Here is a 6,721-nt window from a genome sequence, read left to right on the forward strand (position 1 = left end):
AAGGGGAGTCAGCCTCCTCACCACCCCCAACACTTCTCCAACTTAACCACCCCAGATCCCTCCGTCAGCAACCGCCAAATATGGATATGTTGAATATTTCATTGGAGTTTCTTCTCCTTTGCCACCTTGGATCAGATGCTAATGCCACTCTGAGAGCGCTAGCTGCTGAAGTGGAAACATTGTGGGGAGCGAAGTTTCTGATTCAGTGATTTGGTGGTGTTTGGCATGGGGGAGGGAAGGCGAGTGAAAAGGATGTGGGGAGGAGAATGTAGAAGAGAAATCCCAGTCTTGGCACTTGCACATGGTTCTCGCTCCTTTTTTGTTCTCCCAGCATTGCAGGTTTCTTTTGTACTGAATGCAACGCCTCCAGATTCCTTATAGTCAAGTATCAAAGACATGCACTGCCTTAGTACAAGAGACTTATGGGTAGGATGGGTGTGAGCAAACCAGTGAACTCAACACAGACTGTTGAGTTCAGCCCCACTGAGTCCGAGTTAATCTCTCAGAAGTTTTTTTTTCTCTGCAAATCTCTCTTCTCATGGAGAAATATTGGTGTAACTGTATTAGTCTGCATAGAGAGACTTGTCCAACCTGATCTCTATATACACCCTTACATGAGTAATTTAATAGATTGAGGGCATTTTAGACTTCCTCCCGGTGGGAAAGCTCTCTTGAACATGATTTAGTTGTCTTTAACCTTAAAAGGACTGTATTGATGATCAATAGGTGCACTGACTGCTAAAATCTGCCTTTTTCCTTCAGTAGAATAAGAGCGTAGCTCTTTCTTAGCACTGCTTTGTTCCCTTCCACCCATGGCATTGATACAACAATTCTTGTTTTTGATGTGCTTCCAAATAGCTTCCGGTGTTGCAGTGAATGGTGTCCAAGATTCTCCCTTAAGGAATATACCAGAGGCCTTGGCTGTTCCTAAATTCTACCTGTCTTCCCTTGTACTGCTCTCATAACACCAGGAAATGGTTTGGCCTTTTTTTTTTTTTTTTTACATACACTTGTTTCCTCTGGAATATCATCAACCCAAGCCTCTTTCAAGTTCTCTGGAAAGGAGCTACATGCAGGGAAGGGAGGAGGATGAAATTGAACAGAACTAAAATGGGTTTTCAGTCAAAGACAACTGAAGCTGAAAAGTAGCGATACACAAATAATAGCAAAAATATTGCCATTTAAAAAAAAAAAAAAATGTTGTTTTAATTGGTCATAATATTTCACAATATGTTTTTACTCACATAAATGCAGATTTGGTGAGCATAAGAAACTTCTTCAAATTATTAAAAAATCTGCACAACGGTAGTGTACATTGTGCATCCCTACTGAGAAGTCACTGGAACCAGTAGTCAGTGCTCTGGAGACTTAAGGAAATTCTAGAAACTGTAGAACAGACTGAAGTCTGCATGTCATGCCTCATTAACTGATTATTGCCTTATGTCCTCACATACTTTGAATGCAAGAAATTGAGCATGACCTTCAATTAAATCCACATGTGGCCTTGAAACCCTCCATCCAGCCATCCCTACAGTCCTGTCTCGTGCATAATCACACCATAAGTTTTGACCTGGAAATGAAGCGTTTTCTTCTGTAAGGCAGCCTCCTTAAGAAAACAAATCTAAGGCATCAGAAATGTGATCTAGTGGCATAGCAAAGGGGGGACTGGTTAGCGAGAACTAGAGGCCGTGGAGGTGCAGAAAACACACTCTGGTTGTACAGTGTGCAATTTTCCATGGCAGCACATTCTTGAGTCCTATCATTCAACCGGCATTTATCTCTGTAACTTGAGAACGAGCGAGTCCAGAGGCTAGAGTAAGCTTTGAAGGATCTACCAGAGATTGGTCAAGGGATTCCCCACCCCCTTTTCCATGACTGGCCCATGTTGGGGTTGTTCTTTTGATTGACAGGTGGCATTGGCACAGGGGCTGCTTGTTGCGATCCTCTGGTTGACGGTGGGCTGAATTACCTCAGCCGGTTGCATTGCAGCTGAGCCAAATGTTATGTGTGTGTGGAGGGGTGGAGGGGGATGCTTGCGGTCGAGTTATGTATGTGTGAGGTTGTCAGGGAATGGGTGGATATTTTGACTGGTTTGTCTCTTGGGAGCTATGTTTTTGCTTTCTTTGAAAACAGGTCACGCATGAGCAAGCGCTCATCTGTTTTCCAGTGCATTTGCACCGGTGCTGACGGGAATGTAACGCACTGCCGTCTTATTACAAGCTTGTTTATTGTTTTAAGGAGGTAGTTCACCTAAAAATGACAACTGTGTCATCATTTACTCACCCTCATGTCATTCCAAACCTGTATGTGGAACACAAAAGATGATATTATGAAAAATGTGTTGGCCTAGCATTGAAAGTCGAACAGTGCTCTTCAAAATATAATCTTTTTTTTTCCTGCAGATAAAAAAGCACATACTGGTTTGCATGGGAGAAATTGTTAGTCATGGAATCCCTGATGTCGGCCTGCTGCAATTGGAGCGCTTAGCCAAGCGTTAAATACCCTCAAAGTTTTTTTGCAGCGTTGAGCAATGTAACCAATCACAGACATATCTGTTGATTTCTTGAACGCAATGGCCAATCAGAAACTGTTTGTCAGAATTCACTCACCGCTGAAAACACCACAGTTTTTAAGTGTAGTTTTGCACGCTCGTGAATCATCTCATGACTAAGTGCAGACACAATGTAAATAAGAGATTAATTGTGCAGTTTAGAGAGCTTCAATGATTATAACGGAACTTTGTAAGATCGCAATGAACAAAGATGAGTGATGCTTTTTAGTGATAAAGGTAGCATGCTTTGCACACTTTCTAGGGTATAATCCATTCAGAATTTCTATGAAACTTTCGTTTTTCGGGCACATAGGCTATACCCTGCAAAGTTTCGGGAATGACATCCACATATTTATGCGGGATTCACTCTCGAAATAGTGATTGGCAATGGACGGAACATAAAATATGTTGATTTAATTCTGGAACCGGTCCTGGCCAAACCTCCACAGACAGTGCGCGTCCCGCGAGATCTAATTCACGGACCAAAAGCGTGTGTAAACTTTATTGAGATCGGGACATATCAACCAGTAATTTAATTTCATTTCCAGTAACGGACGGTAGAAAGTTCAGCAATGAATGGTATGCGATTTATGACAGAATATAGTCCCACAACTGATCGTTTATTTTTTCCTCACGTGTCTCGCCACGATTCAAAACGGAAACATTTTAAGTGCCACGGGAAAAAGACACGGAAAACTTCAGTGAACATCAGAGAAGCAGCGCCCACATTTCTGGTTAAAAATTAAAGACCATCAACTGACAAATGGGAAGCATCACCATTCAAGTCAGCAGGAAGAGCCAAAGCTAGTCCACAGTTTACTAAACAGTGGCAACCTCTTTAAGTTATTCTTGACGGTGTTGGATTGACTGCTCTGATGCGTTGCAATACGGTAGGGCATTGTTTTCATGCTTACATCAGAAAAAAAAGTGCTTTTATTTATTTTATATATATATATATATATTAGTGCTGGGCAATGATTAAAATGTTTTATCGCGATAATCGCATGATTTTCTGCGATTAATCGCACTATGCACAAAATTCAATAATGAATTCAAAAGTAGTGTATTGTGCACGTTTTTTTCCATTTAAAAGTTCTGCTATATGAACAAAAGTGCAATAACATTGGGTTTGCAAACACTTTAAACTAGGGGTGCAACAGATCGTAGATGATCCGTGATCTGTACGGACCAGGCCCCACGGTTCGGCACGCATGTGATTCACCATCATAGAGTGAAAGTTTATCATTTACACATTCAAGCAATTTAAACTTGCACGCTGTTTTCTATGCGCTCAGAGACACCGCGTGAACACCGAATTGATTCCTCTTTCACGTACACACAAAGTTATGATACAATACCCGTTTTGGCAAGTATTCTAGTAAAAGCAGTCAGTTATGTCTTTTAAGGGAATGTAAACAGCGGAGAAAGAAACCGGATGCGTGTCAGTATTATGTCCGTGCATTTGGTCTTAAAAAGACCGCAGCCAATAAATACCTGCTTCTGCTAATCAAATAACACCACAGATCTAAAAAAGATTAATCTGTATTTAGCTTGTGCAGTGAGCACTATTGTGTTATTTTACACTTAGTTATTACATTTCTGCACCTGAATACTACTGTTACTGATTTTATTTGTAACTGTTATGTTGTATTCGTCAATGCTTGTAATTTGTGTAATTGTTCTTGTTTTATTACAAATTTTATTAGTTAAGCTAGTATTTTGTGCTGTGGTATAGAAGTACTTAAAGTAAGCTTTCAAAATTTTTTTTTTTGCTGATCCGAAAAATGATCCGATCCGTGACTCAAAATCCGTAATATGATCCGAACCGTGAGTTTTGTGATTTGTTGCACCACTACTTTAAACAAATAAGATGCTTTTTTTTACAGCAGTATTCCTTTTACGTAGTAGCAGTTAAAATATTTCTTGTAAATCTCAATTTATAACATTAATGTAATCAAATTAAATATAAAACCAAAGCTATTTGCCATTGCCAGGGCATTAACGTTTTTATAGAAAATATTTTATAGTTTGTTTTAGAAAAACAAGTTATGCTCAGAGTCCAGAGTCTCAATCATAACATTATAACAGGCACCTTCCGAGTAGAGACCTGCACGATCTCGATGATGTGCGGGTGTGGGTGGGCAGACACTCGTGTGCGGGATGCGGGATGCGGGAGAATAAGGGTGTATCACACTAGGCAATCTTAACCGTGCCTGAGCGCGTCTGACCCCAAAGCCCGGTTCGTTTGACTAGTGTGATCGTTCCGTGCCGCGTTTCATTTAGCCGGTCCTGGCTCTGTTGGAAGAGGTGGGCCAGAGTGCGGTTCAGTTTGGCTCGGGCGCGGTACGCATGTAGTAGGGCTGTGGATTGGCAAGAATCTGCCGATACGATACAGGGGTTGCGATACGATATTATTTTGGGATACATTGCGATACTGTAAGCAAGGCGATATATTGGGATGTTTCTTCTTTTAGGAATAGGATATATTTTTAGGAAAGCTGTAATTAAGAACACACCACCATATGCAAACCTTATCAATAAATAAATAAATATAAATTATTTAACCAGAACACAGTGGGATCTGCATTTGCAATAATCAGTCCCTGTAACATTCAATGTTATTGAACCACTTTTTGTGCCGTACGACTCAAGGGGGAAAAATGAAAGGATCCTTTAGTTAAATGTATAATAAGTATTTTTATAAAAAGACCATATATTTTTTTAGACCCTGCTTTAAAGGTTCACATTTTAAGTTTACAATTGTAACATACAATGTCATAACATTTTGATCTGAACAAAATAATTACATCTGCTTAATATCAATGAAAAATAAAGTGCTTGCAGGATTCTTAAAGAAAACAAAACAATTTTAAAACGATAAAATAAATACAGATGTTAAACATTCTTAGATGCTCACAGGTTTTTCAGTTTGTATTTATGTTCCTCGTGGAATGGCTGAGACCACGACGCAAGCACCACGAGAGAATGCTGCAGCCACGCGGTGACCCTACCGCCCGCCGTGCCCTGCGTGAAGGCTCTTCACACGGGACGCGGCGGAACTGAGGCAGCGCCCGCGCCACGGTCCCGCGGTGGACGTTAAAAGCCCAAATGACGCCACACTTCAGCTTTGTACACTGAAACGGGAACTGGAGCAATTCTTTCATCCTCTATTACTAGCAGCAAACTATATTAACTAGGGCTGGGAATCGATTAGGGATGTAACGATTAACCGTGAGCCGGTTGAAAATCGATTCAAATCGGTTGAGATGCTAAACAAATCGCGATTCAATTAGGGGTAGGAGTTTATATGAATGTATGTCTGAGGGGAACTTACTGTCTTTCGATGGTATTTTTCTTTTCCTCTTGCCTCTGTATAATGCATATTAGGGCTCCAGACTCATTCTTCCAGCTGGTCGCGTTCTTTTGCAACTAACTTTCTCAGCTGGTTGCACGAGCATGATTTCGTCGATATATATATATATATATATATATATATATATATTTTTTTTTTTTGCGCTACAACATGGGATTATTCAATGCATGCTAATGAACTTTTATCATAGTTTATAGTTATATGGAAACGAAAGTTGTTAAGATTCAACCCGTTCTTTATCATCAGTAGTATTATTTGTAATTTTAATTTTGTGAATGGGAGTTTCTCTTTTGCTTCGGATGAAAGCTTCGAATGCTTTCACTTTCGAATTCGCGATCTTGTTGTCACTGTTTTGCTTGCATCTTCACACCTTTCATTTTTTAACACTAAAACAAAAGATGTATTCATTGTTGTTATTAATCAAAAAGCACAACAACTATAAATCTGTAAGATACAATGACAAACTAGCTTACAAAACGTTTATTAACAAAAACTAATAAGATGAGGCATGGCACACACCACATGCTGTATTATATACCGACTAATAAATTACAGAACGTTTAGCAAACACTGAGGAATCAAATAAATAAAAGAGAGCCATAGCTTAAGGTAAACAGCAAAGATATGTGCAATTCTTTCATCCTCTATTACTAGCAGCAAACTATATTAACTAGGGCTGGGAATCGATTAGGGATGTAACGATTAACCGTGAGCCGGTTGAAAATCGATTCAAATCGGTTGAGATGCTAAACAAATCGCGATTCAATTAGGGGTAGGAGTTTATATGAATGTATGTC

The sequence above is a fragment of the Sinocyclocheilus grahami genome, unplaced genomic scaffold (genome assembly GCF_001515645.1).
Source record: "Sinocyclocheilus grahami isolate Dianchi unplaced genomic scaffold, SAMN03320097.WGS_v1.1 scaffold762.1, whole genome shotgun sequence".
Classification (NCBI taxonomy): Eukaryota; Metazoa; Chordata; class Actinopteri; order Cypriniformes; family Cyprinidae; genus Sinocyclocheilus; species Sinocyclocheilus grahami.